The sequence below is a fragment of the Heliangelus exortis genome, chromosome 1 (assembly GCF_036169615.1).
Source record: "Heliangelus exortis chromosome 1, bHelExo1.hap1, whole genome shotgun sequence".
NCBI classification, from domain to species: Eukaryota; Metazoa; Chordata; class Aves; order Apodiformes; family Trochilidae; genus Heliangelus; species Heliangelus exortis.
Genome location: NC_092422.1, coordinates 79,236,174 through 79,257,680, shown reverse-complemented (window position 1 = coordinate 79,257,680; position 21,507 = coordinate 79,236,174).

Here is a 21,507-nt window from a genome sequence, read left to right as displayed (position 1 = left end):
TATGAGATTTGGAGTTAGGCCTAAAAGTTTTGATTTCTACTCAGAAACACCTTGATTTCAAACTGGTGCCTGAGACCACTTAGGACAAGCCTGAGGCAAGAAAAATCTGGAGAAAGGAACCTTAACCAGTTCTGAAGGGGCACACCTATCATAAGCAAAGGCAAAACATCGTCAGCAAGAATAATAAATTCTACATTGTTTGGAGACTTAAAGCTTAATCTGATCAAGGGGTATCCAGACAATCTGAGGGGGTCATCATAATTTGTTACCCTGAAAGGGTAATTTTCCCTCAAAGGAAAATCCTGGCCTTGGAAGGGGAATCTCCTCTTGCTGTCATTTGGATCTGGTCACAGGATGTGACACCATTCTATGATTCTATAACTGTCCACATCCAATTTTTTCTCCCAGATATGCAATTGGGCAAATGGTGTTGCAAGGCCTTTCCCTGTTGGGATAAATGATTGTTTCTTACAGCTCATGGTTACTGAAGTGTTCTTGTTGCTCTGATTCTCTTCATTTCTATGAAAATGTTCTGTGTTGGGAGCAGAACCAGACAAGCAGGTTAAGGAAAAGGAAGACCTCAGGCTTCATAGATACTGATCAGTGGCCCATTCTTCTTCCTTTTGGCTTTTAGCAACCCTGTAACCCTGTCTTGACACACATGTCAAATTTAGGAAGGAATAGAGCCAGGTCAGAGAGGTGCTTAGAAGGTATGGGAGCTAAGCCCTTATAGGCAAGATAAGAAGCCTGAATCATAATGTACAATGCAGAAGATACAAAGCAGTTACTCAGAACAGTTGATGACATTATTACAATGACACCAGAACAGGGGTCATTTGGGGTTTAAAACATATGCCTTCTAAGGAAGGAAGCTTTCTTTCAAAAGCTCTCTTTCAAGAGAATCGTCTTAAATTAGGAGACAGCTACTGATTTTTCAGCAAGGGACAAAATATACAGAGAGGGGAAAAGTTCCAGAATTACATGTTGTTCCAATAAAGAGGAGAGTCTGTACAGCTAAGATTACATTTATTACCACTCAGAAGCTAAAGAATGTAGTATTAAAAGCAGAGACTGTGCATTTTGTCATAAAGCCATTTTTGCCATGGCAATTTCTTTTTCTATTATTGAAACTATTACTTAAGTGGCATACAGTTGTAAATTATGCATATCTTATGTTGTTGGTGGATATTGACATCTATATCACTGTAATAGCACATCTATAGCAACAGCCTTTCAGTATTATCACTCTGGCTTGAATAGAAGCAGCATGAATATTGTAGATGATAACAAGTGTATGGAGATGAAGTTAGCACAGAGAATTAAAACTTCCAAGTGATGCCATAGACTGTCAAGATATACCTTTTTTGCTGTTGTTATGGCAAGCATGCATAAAAAGAAGAAAATTAAGCTTCATGGAACAAGAAAAATTAGTGAAAATTTAGTTAGAATTTCTGAATTCTTATGTGCATGGTAAAATTCACAAAACACTGTAAGGAACAGGAAGATTCTACCTACTAGACTCGACGTGGATTAGATTTGGAATTGAAATAACAATCCAAATTATACTACCCCAGTGCTAGCTATGGTCAAACAATTTTCATTTGATTGACATACTTGTTTTTCAGATGGATGTTATATAATGTAACCTGTACCTTGCTCTAAAATAGGTGCCTAAATTGGGCTGTAGGGACACAGACAGCTTCTAGCACTGCATATGATAGAGATAATGGCTGGGACCTTCTAACACCTTTGGAAACATTGCAATGCTTTCAACCTTCATTTGGAAAAAGGGAGAGTTCACAGTTTGGGGATGGCAGTGACACTTGGTACAGCTTAGGTCACTGTGGCTGCTGGGACTCATTATGAACACTCAGGTTAATGCTGAGTCACTGCTGTCTCCTGGATGATATATTTTTTCATCACATCAGCTGCCAAGAGGAAAGGAACCAGTGTAGTTCCATCATAAGTGTACTGAACTGTCAGGAGAAGCTAATTCCAGCTATGGAATCATCTCTGTGTCCTTGCTCAAGTTATATACACTCCAGTGTGAAAATGGGATTAGAAATCCAAGCCTCTCTTCTCCTCACAGAAAGTGAAGTGCATTGCTCCCAGGACAACATTTCTCACCTGCTCCCTTTGCTACTGAGATGCTGTGCCTATATGTCACTGTGTTGGTCCTGAGCACCAATGCCATGGCAAAAGATCTTCCTCAGTTGTTCACACTTAGTGAGCAATTATTTGGTTGTCTGAACAACGTAAACTGTTTCCTTGTGGAAGAAATTAAACAGGGTGGTCTGCTTTAGGGGGGAACAAGTCTAATAAAAATCCCAAAAGGGTAACACAAGCAGCTATGCAAGGACTGATTTTTTTCAACAGCTTGAAGTGTATGCATGGTAGGGAAGTTTGGTTCAAGTAACCAATAATTTATTCAAAGTAGATTAAATCTAGCTTAAATTAAAACACCTTATCCACAAATAGTTGAAATGTTGTTTGTATTTTTTGATGTATTTTTCTGCATTACACACTTGCTAGGGTTTACCCATAACCTAACAAACTTCCTTTTCAGAGGAAGAATAGCCCCAAGCTTTCTCAATCTGTCCTCATATATCATATGATGCTCCAGTTCCTTAATGACCCTTGTGATCCTTCTCTTCACTCACTCACTTATACTGGGAAGCCCAACCAGTTACACCTAGGAGAGTCTCACCAGGAGTGAGTAGAGAGGAAGGCACACCTCCTGCAGCCTATTGACACCTCTCTACCTAATGCAATTCTGCGTCCTGTTGGCCATGTCTTCTGCAAGGGAAAATTTCTGGCTCTTGTTCAACCTGGTGGCCACCAGTACCTCCAAGTCTTTACTCCATAGCTGCTTTTCAGCTGGACAGTCCTCTGAATTTACTGGTGCCTGAGGTTATTCCTCCCTTTGTGAGGTTTCTGTCGTCCCATTTCTCCAACCTGTCAAGGTTCCCTTGAAGTCCTTATTTACTATTTTCCCTATCAGAGTTGGACTTTCTATAAAAAGAAGCTACCTCATAATTCCCTTTTTTCATAAGCCTGTCTGGTGCCTGAGAGCCCTTCAATATTTTCTGGGCTTAATGCTTTTCAGTTCTCCTTCACATGGGTGTAGGTCAAGAGCAGATTGACTGATAGGAGTAGATTTATACACCCGAAAGTACATTTGGATCATGCAGCATTTTGTAGTTCACTTTTTTCTCCTGATGGCTGCCAAGTGCAAAGACAAGAATGAAATATCCCACTATGCAGAGAAGTCAAACTGTTTCTTATCACAGCTCTTGATGTGTTCAGACACCCGACAAGCCCGATTCCATGGAAGGGGTGCCCAAGGGCTTAAATTCTGCCTCTAGTCCTGTGGCATGTAATTACATCTCAGATCCTTCTTCCACTGCAGGATGAAGGGGAAAACTTGTACTGACTTCAAAGACAGCACGACTAGACCTTGGAGTAAAGCCAAATTCAACAAGCAATATATGCTCTTATAGTAACTCAACTGGATATACCACACTTGAGAATTTTCAGTGTTAAATTTTTCAAAATCAGACTGAAGCAGAATTTTTAAGAGAGTATAAATCTCATGTTCTCTGTAAGGCCCAGGAGCCCACACCTCATGGACAGTGTAAGTGTCCACACAAAAAGCTACACACGTGACCCATGTCCCCATCAAGCCCTGAGGACCCCTCTCCACCTCTCAGGCAGACTTTCAGTGTATGTAGCTTGCCTAGGGCAGTAGATCACATCTTCCAGCTCCAGATCAGATGCTTGAGTAAGCACAGACATACACAACAAGAGCAGGTAGTGAGTATGGAGAGCATGACCTTTGGAGTTCATCACCAATAATGAGATATGAACCTGTGCTTCAGCTGATACTGTCACACTTGCAGAGCTCCCCTTTTGCTTTGCCTACTTAGGCAGTGATTACAGTCACTTTTACAGCCTACTGTGAAAAGTTCAAAGCCAGGCTTAATCTCTGGCCATCGCCTTAACACTTCAGAAACAGGTGCAAAAAAAAAAAAAAAAAAAAGAGTGAGAGACAGACAAAAAATGAGCAAACTCAGCTTTGTAACCTGCAAAAGTAAGAGAAATGATAAAAGCTAAAGAAGTAGGAGGTGACAGATGACATGACAATAAATTAAAGACATGGAGTAAAATCATAAAAGTGGTAGAATTCAAGGTCTTCAAAGACAGATTTTGCCACGCTAATCTGACAACTTCTCTGGTAAGATAACTGGTTTTTCTCAAGCAGGGAAATGCAGTAGACCACATCTATCTGTGTCTCAACAAAACATCTGACATGGAGACATGCAGGAAATACAGCAGCTGGAGAAGATGGATAAATATAGGATTTATAACAAGTATATAAAATGGCCTGATGAGGAGGTAAGAATTGTTATGCTGAGAACAAGCTACTGGTGTTGGATTTAGGTTCAAAACCCTAAAAAATCTGTGCTTAAAATGACATATTTTTATTAGATACCTCAGCACAACAGAGTGGGAGCGTGCTGAGAAAGCTGGACCTGAACATAGAGTTGAGAGCTTTTTTCTGTGAAGAAGAGGATAAGGGCATCATATTGTGAGATGTGGATTGACTTTAAGTTTGAATCATCTGGGATAATAACAGTAGACTGAAATTCACCTAGTAAAAAAATATAATATCTGCTATGAACAGAAAATGCAGAAATTTGAAATTTTAATGGAGAAAATTTTTGTCATTTGTGATCCTAATCAATTATTCCTAATTGGAATAAATGTATGGGTAAAATAACTCTGCTCCTCTCACAGTGCCAGTCTTTGTCACATGAAAAGAGAATAAACTAGATTGACTTACTAGCAAAATGGAGAGGATGTACTGTTCTCTATGAACATTTGGATAGCAGGGAAAAGCACGCTTTTGTATAATTGTGTAGTGTCTTTGAGTACCTAAATCCTTAAACAGATCTTAAACTTCTCTTGCCTTCTCTATTAAATTTCTTTTGTACAGACCATGTTAGATTTCAAAAGTCAAAACCATACAATGTGCCAAGCACAGCAGCGTTTGCTTATAATCCAAAAAAGAGAGCTGTGCATAACTTATACTATGAATCCCATGGCAGTGTGATCTTAGGTACACATTTGTTCAACAAATTGCAGCACCTGAACATTTTCATCTTTATCTTTGCCTCTCATCAGGCTAAGTCTATCTGAGCTAATGCTGAGCTTACTAAACAGCAAATAACACCACATCTGTTCCTTCGCAAGCCGTGTCTCGTTGTTATCCTTGGAGATGGTGAAATCCTGACCCTACAGGGGTGCTTTTGCCCTTAGCACCTGTATAACACACCTGCCAAACAATGTTTTGAATAAGAAAACACGGTCAAAATTTGAGGCACACTACTGTCTGATTCTGCCAGCTGTAACAAGTGTTCTTTGCAGAGCCAAGAAAAGAAAAAAATCTTTTTAAAGACTATTATATTAGGAAATATTGGCACCATGGTGAGAGAAAGGTAGAAATAAAGGCATTCAACAGCTTAATGGGATTGAAAGAAATTCCTTTTGGATTTTGGAATGTTGTATGTCTTTCCCTCATTCATTTTAACCAGGAATCATCTTGGAGAAGTCATCAGTGTAAGGAGACAACATTTGAGAGGAATAAGGCTTATTTTCTCACCCAGATATCACATGTTAATATTTCTTAATTTCTATATTTGCCTTTATATACAAGGTCTGATTTGGGCCAAGAAAACAGTGTAAAGAAGAAGAGGGATGAATATCAAACTGATGATGGAGAGCTCCTCCTAAAACATTTCATGTACTGAAGTTTTTGTGATTTGGATTTAAGTTTCTCAGCAGAAAGCACTTTCTCTGCCTCCAGTGAATCTGAATACCCAAATGTAAACCCTTTTTCTCTGTAATTTTACTGTCCAGCTTTGTATTACATATTTTTTAATCCATTAGACTAACTTAAAACTGTTGGTGCCTAAGGATTTAATATTTAATTCATATAATGTCATTGAGAAAATATGATGCCTCAGGATTCTTTGGTTTACTTGCAGTTTCCTTTTTTTAAGTGTACATTTTATTGATGTTTATACACAAGTATCACACTGCAGATGAACAAGTCACATACCCCAAAAATACATATAAAACAATGCCCATCATATTAATTTATGTAAGTTCCGCTGAAACACAAGCTTTTGAAAAAGTTAAACCTTTCATTTTGCCCTTCAATAAATTCCTACTTCTGACAAATATTTATATAAAGGTTGAATCAAGCACAGTCAAGGGCTTTATAATTACAAAGATCTGCAGCAACCACCTGGTGCTGCAATTGGGAACATTATTTCCATTATATTATAATTTCATCAGTGACAGTCTTTTAGGTATTTAACATCAATACAGCTTTTCACAGGTTGAAGAGAACATCTTGAACATTTTCCAGAAAACAATGTGAAGCCCATTCACCTGGGAAAGAACTGAGATAATATTGTATATCTAATATGATTAACTAAATAAGCAGCTGTGATTTCTATGTGCTGTTACATCTTCTTGGGCCTCGGGGTTAGCCCAGTGTAGAGCAGATGGCTGTGCTCTGATCTGATAAGGAGGCTCAGATATTTACAGTGGTAAAATAATTTTCTGAGAGGGCTGTTAATAAGTACCTAATCTGGCACAAATGTAAGATGGCATTCTTGGATGATCATGCTGTTTGAAATCCTCAAGTTATCAAGGGATTCAAGGACAATTCAAACTGCAGGACTTTGGACTGATAAATGGAAAATCTTCCTGCTACTGGATAGAAGAAATATCTAAGTCTCTGCCCTCCATCACACTCTTGCATAATTTACCTTGTATTCCAGCTCTCTTATAACCATTCACATCCTGGTATCCGTGGAAGGGTGTGATATTAGAAACATTGCATTTAGTTTCCATAAATTTAGGACATTTCTACACTGCTTTCCTGGAGCCATATTCTCCTCCAGATATTTCAGATAAAAAATAGATTTGCTTCTAAACAGCTGAACAGCCACCCCTATGGAAGAAACAACCCACCACCAGGCTCTCCACAGAATGAGCAAAGTTACTAAACTTAAGTTTCTTCAGTAGAAACTAAAATGAACAACTTAATTCAAATGTTATTTCTTTCAAGGAAAACTTACGTGACTTTTTTAATATGATTTTGTTTAATAGAGTTTAAAGAAGGGAGCTGCACTCTGTGGCCAGGGAAGGAAGTTGGCTTTGAGGGTGTTTGATTTTTCACATTTCTGATTACTCTGAAAGGATTCTGAGTGCTGGATGCAGGGACTGGAATCCCTTTGGAGGATGGTCTATACGTTAACATAAAGAGTATCTCGTTCCATGCCAATCTCAAAGAAACTCCTAATACCACCTAACATTAGGATTCTTCACTTCATGCTTGCCATGTCACAAAAAATTAGAGCTGCAGGAACAAGTTATTAGCATGGAGAGATGGTTTCTCAAAACTATTTCAAGCTTCTTTGCACCTTGCAGGTCATTTTTCTTTAGCTTTTAAAAACTGTGGTAAGAAATTCATATACAGTGTGGTAATAGGTCCTAGTGGACATTACAAGATTAGATTCAAGGCATCTTGTATCTGTTGATAATAAAATGATACCAGAGGTGGTACAGCATACTATTCTATTGTGCTTTTCACTGCTATGGTAACCTGGGGCAGCTATTCACCCTCGTGCTATGGTTTGGTGAAGGAATCTGTTAGGCTTATTTCCTTTACTGACAGGTTCAATTGGGAAGGGCAGCAGCCTTCGGCTGCTGTTGGTGTGCTACACTGTCATCAAAATTACACTCTTCACCTTTTTGTCTATGAGCTACATCTGCAGATTGTGATGGTCAGAAACATTTAAGAAGCATGAAGCCTTCCACACTTTGGCAAAATCTATCAGCAGTGTCTTTTCCTGTTCAGAGATCAAATGTGATGCTCTCTAGAAAGCAACTTTAAGAAAGCGTATAAATCATAAGAGAGCAAAATATGAACCAGGATGAGCTCTGGGAGTAGTTCATGGCTTGAGCTGTTCTGAAAGTATTGTTGTCTCAGACTTGTAATATTTGATATAAAATGCTACCCCTAACTTAAACTCTGCTTTTAATTTTAGTAGCCATGGCATTTCATATAGCTTAAAATTTCTGCAGTTTTGCATTCACAAATTGATGCACATTTTGTCGCTTTCTCATTCATGCAATTAAGATACTTTCTAAATCTAAGTTAAAATATGACCCTTTCTTGATTTTTTGCTGGAGATATGTTTTGGTTTCTCTTGTATTTCTGTCTTGTACTTCATAATGCTTCCTTTAAATGTGTGTATACATCATACACAACCTAAAACCTTTTATTGTTATCCTGCACAGATATTTCTTCCTGAGATATCTCTACTGCCTTTCTCATTTTCACCCTTTTATTTCTATTAAATCTCCTCTCTGATACCTTTCACATTTTGCCTTTACCATTTCTATTTAGAAAGCTAATAATATACCACGGAATCATTCTGACCTTTCCAGGTAATCAATACTGAAGATAGTCAGCTATCATCAAATATTTTTTCAGACAATAATTACTTAGGAGAGTGGCAGTTTCTCATTCATCACCTTAAGGAGATGTCTGGAGGAGGAAATAAGAAAATCTTTAGTACCTGAAATTTTGCTTCAGAAGCATCATTTTTGACATGTACCTATTAGCTGGGCTTCATTGAGGATAGTATCTACTTTAAAGCAGAGTGTTGGCACTCTTAGCAGAGAGAAGTCCATTCTGTCAACTCCTTCTCAGCATAAGTGCTCCATGGATGACAGATGACTGTTCAAACTACCAGCACAATGGTTTATTGTCTTTTGGCAATGGAAGCATTTCACTGAAATTAAAAGTGAAATAATGCTATTGGATTTCCAGCTTATTAGCAAAAGAGCAAGGAGAATTCGGGGTGAGAGGAAATGCCTGCTGTTCAGTCTCGGGACTGAAGTATTTGCAAATATGCTGGTAGGGATTATACTTAAGTGATTAAAGTCTCAGAACAAGAAGCATGGGATTTAAAAGAGAATAAGGGTCATGATACCCCAAAAGACATTTTAAAAGCTAAAAAGAAAGCACTGATTCTTCCTCTAGGCTTCTTTTATTTCTCTATAAATAAAGATGATGGAGAGAGATTAATATTCAGCCAGCTGGTGCCCTCAGATGCTCCCTGGAGTGCAACAGAAAGATAAACAATTAATGGCAAATAAACAGCAAAATATAATTACTAGTCAGAGAATGTAATTCTTATACACAAAATTTAATGCTCCGTACTTAGGGCACTGGAGGGTCGGGAGGTTTTGGGGGAGGGGGCAAGAGGACTATAAAATGTGTGAAGTGACAAAAATAGAAGGTTTCAAAAGCACCTGATCACTTTTAGGCTTGAAATATTTCAACAAACCTTTGTTTCTACTTCTCTTACCTTTTTATAAATCCAAAAGTGATTCCTCACACATTTTACATTTTTCATCTTAACATTTTCTAAACTTAGCTCTGACTGAAAAGAAGACTTTTGACTTTTTTAAAATTTTTTCTTGAGGAAGAGAAGTAGGCCAGGACAGAGTTACATTAGAAATCCCAGTCCCTGGCCATAATAACTGATGACGACAGACATATTTTTTGTTCTAAATGAAAATTATACCTGTAAATCACCTCTTATGCACTGAGCTCCTTTGCCAGAGATGTGAATCTCTCTGGAAATACAGAAGATACTGCAAGAACAAGGCCTTGATTCCTGCTTGTCAAGATCTTTAAAGGAACTTCAAAATGAGACATGTGAGAAAGCCAGTGAAGCTTGTTCACTTTCAGCCTTTGAGAGCAGAACTGTGGAATTATTAGCAAAAACACTCAGTATTTGAAACCCTCAATTTATTTTACTTGCAGTTCTGATACCTAAACAGAGATGATCAACCAAACGGACTCTTCCATACAAAGTAAGCAACAATTGTTTTTGCACTAGTGATGGAATGAATTGGCAAGAGTCATCTCACGAAACTTTAAATATCTTCAAAAAACACCAGAGCTTATCACACAAAAGAGCTCCCTATATTGTTAGTGCAGAGAAACAGGTACTTGGGTTTTACCAGAAATGACAGTGAAAGGAAATGAAATGCCATTTGACATCTCATACCCTGCATATACAGTTTAAGTCAAATTTAAGATGAGATTTGGATAAGCATCCTCATCCTTTTTAACAAGACACACAGGACATTAAAAAGAGCCAGTCTCTTAATGCATGTCAGTGCCACTGCAAAACAAAGAGGCTTCCTTTGCATTAGGCTTTTGCCATAAATAAGTTCTGAAATGCACAGAGACTGAATGGAAGAATCATATTTCTGCAGCAGCACCCAAACAATAAATTAAAGCTGGGAGTTGCACAGTTCATCTCAGTGGAGAAATAAACATGCCTTGTTCTGAATTCAAGGCTTTTAACACATGCACAAAGAACAGATTCACGGAATTCATGCAGTAAATCCAGTGTAGCAGTCATTTTTTATCTCTCCTGCATTTCCTGCCCAACAAGTGGCTTTTACTGCATATGCAGCTCATTTACACTACATGAATGCATTTCATCAGTTGGACTCCCCACGTTTGGATTCATGCTGTATGCCCACAGACTACCTGAAGCAGATTCAAAAATCTAAATGAGCAGTCCAAATAATACTTTTCCATCCACGCTAAATTTCTGTGCCATTAAGGAGGTATACAATACCTACAAATAAATAAATCCAAATAAGTTCATTTTAAAAGAAATTACTGAAAAATAACAAAGCAATTCACATTTGAATCAAATACATATACTTGCATGAATAAAAGATACAACAAAACATACTCCAAAGTAGAGTTCACTGTTCACACAGCACTATTATTTCTGAGGTGGATGGGTTTTTTTTTTCCTCCACTCTCCAAAAATTCAACAGAACTTGCCATCATCTGAAAAGGCAAAATGCAAGGAAGCATACATCAATGTGGATGTATCATGAGGAGTGGATGAAGTGAGATTTTCTGTAAAGTATTTTTTCAGTTCATTTTTTGTGTTTTAGATCTTTGTGGTGCCAACATTTCTCTAAATTATTTTGTTAAGATACTCTTTGTGGCTCCATGATTGCACTCAGAGGCACATCTAAGCCACAGGCTGAGATAATGGTAACTGGAAGAATTTTGGAGTTTGAAAGAAGCAGGAAACTTGTGACTTTTTTTTTTTTTTTTAACTAAATCTAAATGACTTCTCAGTGTAAAGTCAAGATAACAATCTACAATCATGCCCTTAGTCTTATCTTTCATTTCTCACCAGAAAAATACTCTCACTGAGGGAAAGACTACTTCAGTAGTTTCTGTTTTTATACTAATGACCTTTCTTTTGTCCACAAGTCTTATCCTTTTGTCCATCCTAGGGATATGACTACCATTCATATATTGATAGTAAGACCGAAGTCCAGCAAGACTCTGGTGCTTCTTTTATGAAGGCAGAATTTCACTTGAATGTTATTTCTTCTCAGCATCTCGGCAGTATGGTCCCTAGTTTTATCTGGATAAAGTACTCTGTGCTAGTCCTTTAACAGAGCAAGTAAATTTTCACCCACCTCTGTCCTTTGTATGAAGCTAGATAGGGATCAGAAAGTTTAGTCCTGCTTTCCCTCTGCAGCAGGAACTTCCTGGGAAGACAGAAGCAGCTGTTGGAGCATTGAGTTTCATGGTGGGTTTGGTTGTTCAGTGTCAAACTCTAATCCAGAGACATTCCTGCTGCAGTATCTGTATTTCATGCATTAGCTACATCCCAACCTTCCCTCCCAGGGTAACACTTTGGGATCTGAGAAGACTCCATGCCATCCAAACCTCAACCTGGATTTGGAGCCAAAGCATCACAGTAGGTTTCCAAAATGCCCCAGTCTGAAGTCCTTTTGAGTGGTCACGGCATCACCCCAGATGCATGATTCAAAATATATTGTCTCCTGTGATGAGACACGAGCAGGTTAAGAGATCCTCTCTGAGAGCCAGACTCAAAGGCAATTAAGCTGACAGCAAGCCCGTTTCTAGATAAACACAGCTCTTCCACAACGTTTGCCACGGTGCACAGAAATACCCACATTTGCTCTCAAACCAGAGAGTGTATAAATGTCTCCATGGTGAAGTAAAACCTCTGCTTCCCAGCAAGGGGGAAAGCTGCATGGATCTGGCAGTGTGGGCAATGGGACTCGAGGCAGCATCTCTGTGCTGTGCTGAGTGCACATACCAGCTTCCCAGAGCCAGCTTGGGCATCTTTAACACAGCACTGCAATATAACCTGTGACTGATAGACTCCATCTGAGCTCAACAGAAATCCCTTTCCACTGCTCTGCCATATCACCTCCTGCCATAAAACCAAAACTGCCATAAGTACTCTCACTCCCCTGCACAGTCCAATCAAGCAGATGAGTAGATAATTTTTTGTTTGCTTGTTTCATATTTTAAGACCCTGAGGAGTGTTGATCTTGTTTAAAAATTTAGGACTAACTTTTCAGGTCTCTTCTGAAGTTTTGACTTGCTCAAAGTTGCTTTTCAGTTCACATATTTTTTTTTTATATTTGTTTATTTATTTTTCAATAAAAAATAATTAACTAAATGAACTAAATAATGAACTAAAATAATGAACTAGACCAATGCAGTTGTCACAGGGTATTACAGATGCTTAAGACATCATAGGGTGTTACAGATGATAACAATTTTTTTATAATATTTCTTTCTGTATTTTTAAACAAAAAATCCCCCGTTTAAGGTGTAATTGCATTAAAATGTAAAATTATTACAATAATCAATGAAGAAGAATAGATAGAAAAAAAATTTAGAAATAACTAGAATACAGAAATTAAGGTAAAACACTGTTTTGTTTTGTTTATAATACATTTATAAGTCTAAATCTCTCCCAGTTTGCCTCCAAGACATCACATGTCTGAAATGTCACATAGCTTGTAGAGAATCAAAACCTACAAAATCAGGGCTATGTTTATTAGGTCACACAGTCAATAAATTTTTGCATCTTGGATGATATCCTGAATGGCCCTGAACAAGAGATATTTAAAACTATAAGACTCCAACAGGCAATTTCTGCAGCAGAATAAAACTCACCCAGAGTGCCTTTACACTTATACTTTGTATAAAGATGTAAAATATATGTAACATATATAGAGGTATATACAGATACCTACATCTAATCACAGATTAGATGGCAGGAAATGGATGTTCAAAGGATTTAGGAGTTAGAAAAAGGCATATAAGCAGGATGAAATTGGATGGGGCTAACAGAGTGACTTCTGTGCAGTGTGTTTTTCAACAGTACTTCAATTATCTGATAGTTTTCAAAAAAAGTTTGCTTTGTTAAATTCTTTCTTCCTTATTTGCATATTTTTGGTTTTATACAGCCTAAAGTGAATCATGTGAACTGGATGGTAATTTCTTCTTTTATGGAGAGAAGCTTGTATGGGGAAAACAGTGCGGAAAACTACAACAATTAACTTACCATTTCTCCTGTTATAATGGGAAAATTGATATGCTGAAATCTCAGTTACCAGAACATTAGGGGGAGGACAGCTGCTAAAATGTGCTGGAAATATCTGTAAGTCAATAGAAATGCACTGGATTTAAGTCCTGGGAAGCAATATTTCACCAGCCTTGTGAGATGCCATGCTATTTTCTTTTTTGCAAGCAGGCATAGCCTCTTCAAGACTTCTAAGTTATGCCTCTAGTCCCTGGCATGCTTGTCAGTGCAAAGAGGAAGCATCATTTGTATATTTGTCTTGGATAGGTATAGTACAAAACAGCTGACTGGTGTCTAGGTAGCTTAAGCAAAGTGCTCTGAGTAGCCACTTCCACCTCCTAAATCACTCACATATGGCCATGGAAGACGTATTGAGCAAAGATGAGGTGTTAGCAGACAGCAAGAAAGTTCAGTGTCAAAACTAAAGGAGGAAATAACAGGGTTTGTTTCCAGTCTCTGTACTGTCCAGATGCACAGTAGACAAAATAGACATGGAAAGTCTTCAAAAGTCAGACTACATGACTTTCTAAATGTTACCATCTGCAACTGTACAACAGCTTTGATTAAATTAAGTTTATAAATCAGAACCTTGCTTGCATCACAGATGAGTCTCAAAGAAGTATTTCATAATTGCAGACCAAAACTGAACAATTTGGTGCAACAGATGACACCATCCAGGCCTTCAAACCTCACACACAACTGCAAAAATGGAAGTGCCGGCATTTACGTTCACAGAGTCTGATATTCATACCTGGGAAACAAGAGAAACTACTCCACCCTGCTGTAAATGTGATTCTGCTACAGAAATTGATCACTATCACCCAAAAACACGTTAACCCCTTTGACCTTTCAGGGTCATTATGATTTTTACCCAGGATGGAAGAGCTGATCTAGTGAGCAGCCTTGCAGAGGGGGATGACAGGTGAGAAACCACACTCATAGGAGCAATGTGACCGTCAAGCTAATTGGTTTGGTGAGGGGAAAAATGAGAAGACGTGGGCAGCCTTCACTGATGTTCTAAATTATTATTTGAAGATTTATGCTTAAGAGAAGAATTATTGCTAATAGTGTTTTTGAAGTGTTGATTTACTCCTCTCTAGTTATAACATATTCCGGGAACGGTTATGTTCTTGTCTCCTGAAAAAGCAAAAAAGGATGGTGCCAGAGTGCAAGTGATGAATCATAATGTAGGCATAATTATTTTTCATGGAATAATTCAACTTGCCTGCGTAATATGAATATATTGAAATTCCAAAGAGATTCAGAATCCAGGTCTAGTTCTGTGTTTTGTAATAGTTGGTTGATATTCCTGCAAATTAACTCCAGAAACTATCTCCACTGTATTTCAGGGTTTTAATATATACATGGAAATTCTGCAGTTCTAAAAGTGCCATTGTTCAACATTTCTACTCTCTGATGAAGTATTCAGCTCCTTAAGGCAGGCAAATATTAGGATAAGCAGAAGGTCTGCAACAGTGCTGTTTAGTTCTGTTTTCAGATGTGCCACAACCTGATTTTGAGGTCTTACACAAGTTATACTAGGGTCCATTTCACTCATTCTCCAACTTTTTGGCCATTGAGTTTGAGACAAATAGTAGTTAGTATTCATAACAATACTTTTCCATTACCTCATCTCAACCACAAGTGTTATTTTCAGCTTGTCAAAATACTAATAAAATGAATGAGGGAAAGATTAAGGAAGTTCAGCTTCTAGAGTCAGCCTAAGATATAATTAATATATTTTTCTGAGCAAAATGCTGCAAAGTAAGCAATGACTTTCCAATTAAGAGACGCACTTGCCCTTTTAATTGTGTTAATTTTTTTCCAGCTGATACTGAGAGAAGACATGTCTGTTTTCTGTACCATAAGTTTCTGGTTAATAAATGAAGAACCCCTGTCAATTTATTAGCAAAATAATGTGTATTGGAAAAAGGGAAAGACGGATACTAGCAATTAAAAAAAAAAAAAAAAGAAAAAGATTAGTGAGAATTCTGTAAGGCTCTATATTTACTGTATGATTGTTTTTGCCACTACTGAATTTTAAAAATTGCTTTACTTTTTAAGATAATAGTTGCAGCACATGAGCTCTGTTTTATTTTAACTGCTTATTTATTTAGGTGAAATATTCAACCTTATATTATTTTATTTCAGTCAAACATAGACAGTTCTAGAATATCAAGGAAAGGAACACCTCCTGAGTCAGTATTCTGAATTTATTACTCCTGAGTATGACTGCAAAATAAACCAGAATTTTTTAAGAATTTTAGACTATTCTATGTCACAACATTTTTAAAGCTATAAATAAATCACAGAATCGTAAAATGGTTTGGGTTGGAAGGGACCTTAAATATCACCTAGTTCCACCCCTCCCCTGCATAGGCAGGGACACTTCCCACTAGGCCAGGCTGGTTTTTGCATTGAAATATTTATTTTTTAAGTAGAAGATTGTACCTCCTGCTGTGCCTTGTCCAACTGGAAAATTTCCTAACAAACGTACACAAATGCAGCCCCCCATAGAATAGAAGACAAGGTCACATAGGAAGTAGGAAGAGGATTTAAGAGGAGGACAGAACCAGTGCCAGTGATCAGATGCAGAGCTTCATCAGACGAGTATTTAACTGTTCAGCATCTTGCTTGCATGTGACTGACCCTGTTTGCTTCCCGCTCAGTTCATCCTCCCACACTTCTTCTTCCCTGAAGTACCTTGACATCTCTGTTTTTTCCTGCCATTGTCCCTTTCTCTAAACATCCCATAGTGGGTTTCACAGATTCCCATGTTTCCTTAAAACATCCCGTAAGAAATTTTACACATTTCCAAGTACACCATGAGTTTGCTTTCCTAATAATCTTGCTTTCCTTTGTTTTCAGGTACAAATTTATATTGGCCTGTCCTCACTGCTGCCCTTGGTGATGTTTCCAAGGTCCATCAGCTGGTGACTTAAGAGGTGCTCTCCTTGAGATTGACTCTGTTGGCTACTGACCATTGCAGTCTGCACATGTGCATGTGTTTATTTTTCCCATTTTCTGTCTTATATTAAGCAGCTCTTCACCAGATAGGTATCAACAAGTTAGTTGATTTAATCTTCCACATCTCTTTGCAAACCAATACCAACAGACCTTCAAAATGAAGCAAATGCATGACCTATGTTATTTCTATAATGTGAAAGAGACAGGACTTCAGTATCACCAATGAAATGGAGTTTCCAAAAGTGCTGCCAAAATAATCTTCCACTGTTTCCCTTAATGAATTTAATGAGATACTAAAATTCTGCTGTAATCCATGCAAACTCAGACTATACTATGCCAAACTGTTTTGACAGTGAATTCTTAGAAAGGCAGCAAAATGTAACCTTCACCAGCAGAAAGAAATCTAACATAAATTACAATTTGTTATATCTCTGTGTAAGCTTCAGGAACCTTCTTTAGATGATTTACCTGTAAACGAGGTGTAAAACTGTCTTCATTTAGATAAAGCTTGGTTATGACTATTTCTACTTGCCAGATGGGATTCACCAATATCTCTTGTCTGTGTATAAAAGATGCTAGTAATATATGATGGAGTAAAGCAGGGCTGGCTGCTATCTTAATAGAATGAAGTTAATCTCTTTTCCTAGTTCATTCTGAGTACAGTTTCATAGCAGGCCACCTTCAGAAACATGGTCCCTGTTAGAAAATTTCCACAGAAGGACATAAGGAAGAATCTACAGCTAAAGTGATGCTTTTTCCTTCCAGTAAAATACTACTAATTAGCAGAGCATTAGAAGTACAACAGTCTTCAAACAAACAGATTTTTGTGAAGCCACTTTGTCTTCAAAGTTAGACCAGCAAAAATTATACCAAAGCATGGGAAATCTGCCAGCCACAGACACTTTGCAGGCACTTTGTCCCCAACAGGAACCTCTGAACCTCTTAATATGTTCAACTGCTTGCACCATTATGCTTGCGAGGCAAACTGGCTTAAAGCTCAACCAGTTTAGCACTTCGACACTTCAAATTTTATATGCATAAAAATGCTTAAAGGCTGTAGGAGGGCTGTAAGTCAGTTTGCTTCTACAACCGTGAAACCCTAAGGAGCTCAGGAGGGCAAAGTGCTATCACTCTGCTACTTTAAGCCTCCTAGCACAGAAGACCCAGGAAATAGATTCACTGAGCTTGAGGCAGCCAGGATGTCCCTTATGCCACTGAATTCTTAATATACAGAAGTGGATCTGGTTGAAACATCCGCCCCATTAAATGCTCACCTGCCTTTAACCATTTCATCATTAATAAGAATGCCAAGTGCTATTCCCTAAGCTCCTTGCAAATGCTCCCATCCCACACATTTCCTAAAGGACATCAAAATGCAGTTCTTCTGGCAGCTGGTTGGGAAATGCAGCTTTCTATTTCCATTTCATCATGCTTCCTATGAAAATTAATACAAAATTTACTGCAAACAGATTTTTTCTCTGGCTGTCACACAGGAGTTTCCTAAACCATATTCTCAGACATTGTTAGTGCTAGAAATGCATTTTCATGCATTTCGTATGTATTCTATGCATAAAAATTTCATTTTTATGTGCACAATTATGTCCACCATCTTTTCAAATTGCATTCCACTGAAAGTGTTTGATGTCAGCATGCCATAATGTGGTCGTAAAATAGTGTAAGGGGAAGAAAATCATAAGCAAGTCATCACATAGAGTTTATCCACACTTCTTCCCAGACACCGAGATAAAGCTTCTATCCAAAAGGTGCAGACTTTTTACCAGGGACAAACAAGAAGTGGTAGAAGCACTCAGGCAAAATAGTTTAAGCATCTCCTGGTAGAGTTCCTGCCCCAACCCTGCTGCCAGCACTGTCTACAAAGTTTTTCTGAAGAGGAAAAATAATCCCCTGCTGTAAAGTACTTTAACCAGATAGAGATGCATTTTTGAAGGCTGAGGCCACTTCATTGTACCACTTCTTTCATTTGTTTTAACTCATAGGCAACCATAATAGCCTTGACTGTAAAGCCTTATTCTGTGTAAGAGTATTGAAGCTGTTTAATAGTTACATGGGCTTAGGCATGGATTTTATACCAGAGTGCCTGTGTTTGCTCAGTGCCTGCTGTAGGGTGTGCAGTTTCTTTGGCAAACAAGCCCTGAGACAACATAAACAGCAACAAATAACTTGCTATACTGTGGTTGAGAAGTCACTTTTGCTTATATTGGGACAGAATTTTCAAGTGCATCTATCAAAATTAATGCATAGCTGAGCATTGTCCAGTAAAACTGGAGAAAAATTGTCACTGGATATGGACTGTATGAAGAAACCATGTGGGCTGCAGATTCATCACAGGTTGGTTGTTCCCCAGTTCCCAGACTACAAACATGGCAGATAGAGACAGGGCTAAAAATAGCTTATTTCTACACAAAGTGCTAACATTTCAGAATAGTGCTTAAAATATTGCCAATGTATTTGTAAATATCCAGGATTACCACTTCTAGGTAAACTTTTATGAACTTTATTCAACTTCATTGAGAGACCTAAGACTACTTTTTAACAGCTTTAATGTATGCAACTCTGATCTTTGTCAGCAAGACCAAACTCTTCTGAAGCATTTCATCTGTTTCATTATCACATTGAAAAATATCTCTGTGGCACTGTAAGATTCAGCAGGAAGTTTTGCAGAATTTATGCAGGCAAGTGACAGATACTTTTAGTAGATCTTGAACTGTACAGATTTGCACATGTGAAACTGTGCACTAAGTAGGATCCATCTTGACTGTTTTATATGTTCACAGGTTTTAACATCAGGGAGGACAAATACATCGTGAATAGCAGTACTTATTTTAAGGTTGTTATTTCCGTGTGAACATCTACTCTAATTCTATATTAAATATATTTTTAAAAACATAAAAATAAAAAGCATTTAAAAAATCCTCCACTTTCTCCTTTTAAGTCACACCAACATGATGCAGCATTCCTCTCTTGAACAATGAAAAGCAAAGTCATTAAAAAGGTGCTACTTGTTAATTGAATAATATCAATATTTAAGAACGCGTTTTACAAAAAACCAACACAAAGAAAGATCTAGATAAGTCTGGCTTTTTAGCAGTAGCATGAATGTACTAATACATGCCTTACAGTCTTCATAGCTAGCTGAGCTAAATCTCTGGGCTTTGTATGTGTATGTATCAGATAAATATTCCAGTAATCAATAGCTCTGAGGATAAGACAACATGTATTTATTCAGGTCTTATTGACAGCATGGTGGAAGGTTCTGCCAGCTGTGATACAGCTGTGATATCTCATCAATAAATGAACTCTCATACTGGAAGTGTTTGTAAAGGCTCCTTTCCCCCTATACAAACACCATTACTACATTTAAGAATTATTTAATAGTAGATTATTTGCTATTAAACAGCCATGTAGTAGTAAATTAGGTTATCTAGAAGTCCCATTAATAACATGAGAAAGGGATGTCCTCAGGAGGAAGCAGCTGGAAGAGTGTCCTGAAGATGAGACAGAAGCACTACCTACAGGTCCAAGCATGAGAATAACAAGTACCTCAAGGATGATGAACAAAGGCACAAAGACACATCAAGTTGCTGGTAACTTATAGCTTCATCTCTCTTCCATTTCCACTCTGCACAGTGCCTTGAAGGCTCTTTTTTTCAAGCACCCTGTGAGAGATGAAGAAAAATACAGCACTGCAGCCTGTCTTGAAGATTTATTCACAGCTGTGTACGCACAGTTGTGCACATATGGTGCATTGTGCGTGGGCTTTTCTTTTCTTCCTGGCATACTGTGGTAGGAGACACACTGATGGATAAATATCAGTATTTCCTTTATTAGCCTTTGTTCCCTGAGAAAACAGAAATCACTACAGAGCTAGAACACATTCATTGTGTCAAAAAAATCTCACCAGTTTCTATGGTATTCCAAAGATATTTATTTTTAAGTGCACATACGGTCCAAAGCATGAAGTGTTAGACAGAAAATAAGAATAGCAGAGCTCCAAAGATCTTTTTAACAAGGCAAAACACTCTTCCAGTGTTTTATCAACATTGCCATCTCAAAATAGCTCAACCTTAGTTTTCTGCACTGAAGCAAATTGAAGTGAAAGGTCTGGGAAAGAACTGTATTTTAGTGCCAAAAGCCTGGTATCCAAACTGCCGTAGAGCCAAATAATATAGAGTATGACCCAAACCCACGAAGAAGTATTCCACTGCAGAAGGCAAGTGAGGAAATGTCTTCCTTCAGATGTTTCACAGAGAAGCCATGACAAGTCTCTGGTATGTCCTGGTTTGGGCCAGGATAAAGGTGATTTTCTGTCTTGTACTTTTGCTTTTTTAATAGAGAGCATCTGTTACTCGGTTTAATTGCCGGGCCAGTGTTAAACCGTGACATGGTACCTGCCTGATGCCTCTAGAGAAATTGTGTGTATCATCTGTGGAATTAGCATGTGCTACCATTTTATCAAGCTCTTTGTCTGCAAAAGCTGTTACCTGAGAGCAGCATCAGTGACAATATAATTTTCACTTATTTTAGCAGAGTAAATACAATTACTGGCATTGGCAGGCATCAGGCTGTATCCGGCAAAGGTGTTTGGCTTCAGAGTGCTAATTTAGATCATGTCACTGGGCATAAGGAATATATTTTTATTTCCTGAAGCCACTGGTGTGTATCAAACTATAGCTTCAGCCAGGTGTTCTAGGGATTCTTGGAGCTGTGTAGAGCCACACATTTAATCATAGCCTCCTGCCATGACTTTGGTGAATGATTTGTCCAAACAATAAAAAGAGGGTTATAACTTATGGAATCAGAAGAGGACACTTGACAAAATAAACTAGCCAGCAACCGAAATGCTCTAAACAGCAACACTGGCCAAGCACCATCTGGTTTAGGTTTTTGGATGAAACATTGATTTTCATCTGTCTTTCCAAACATCAGACCTTTGAGAGCTCATTTGTAAACCACAAGTGAAACAAGTTGTCAGTAC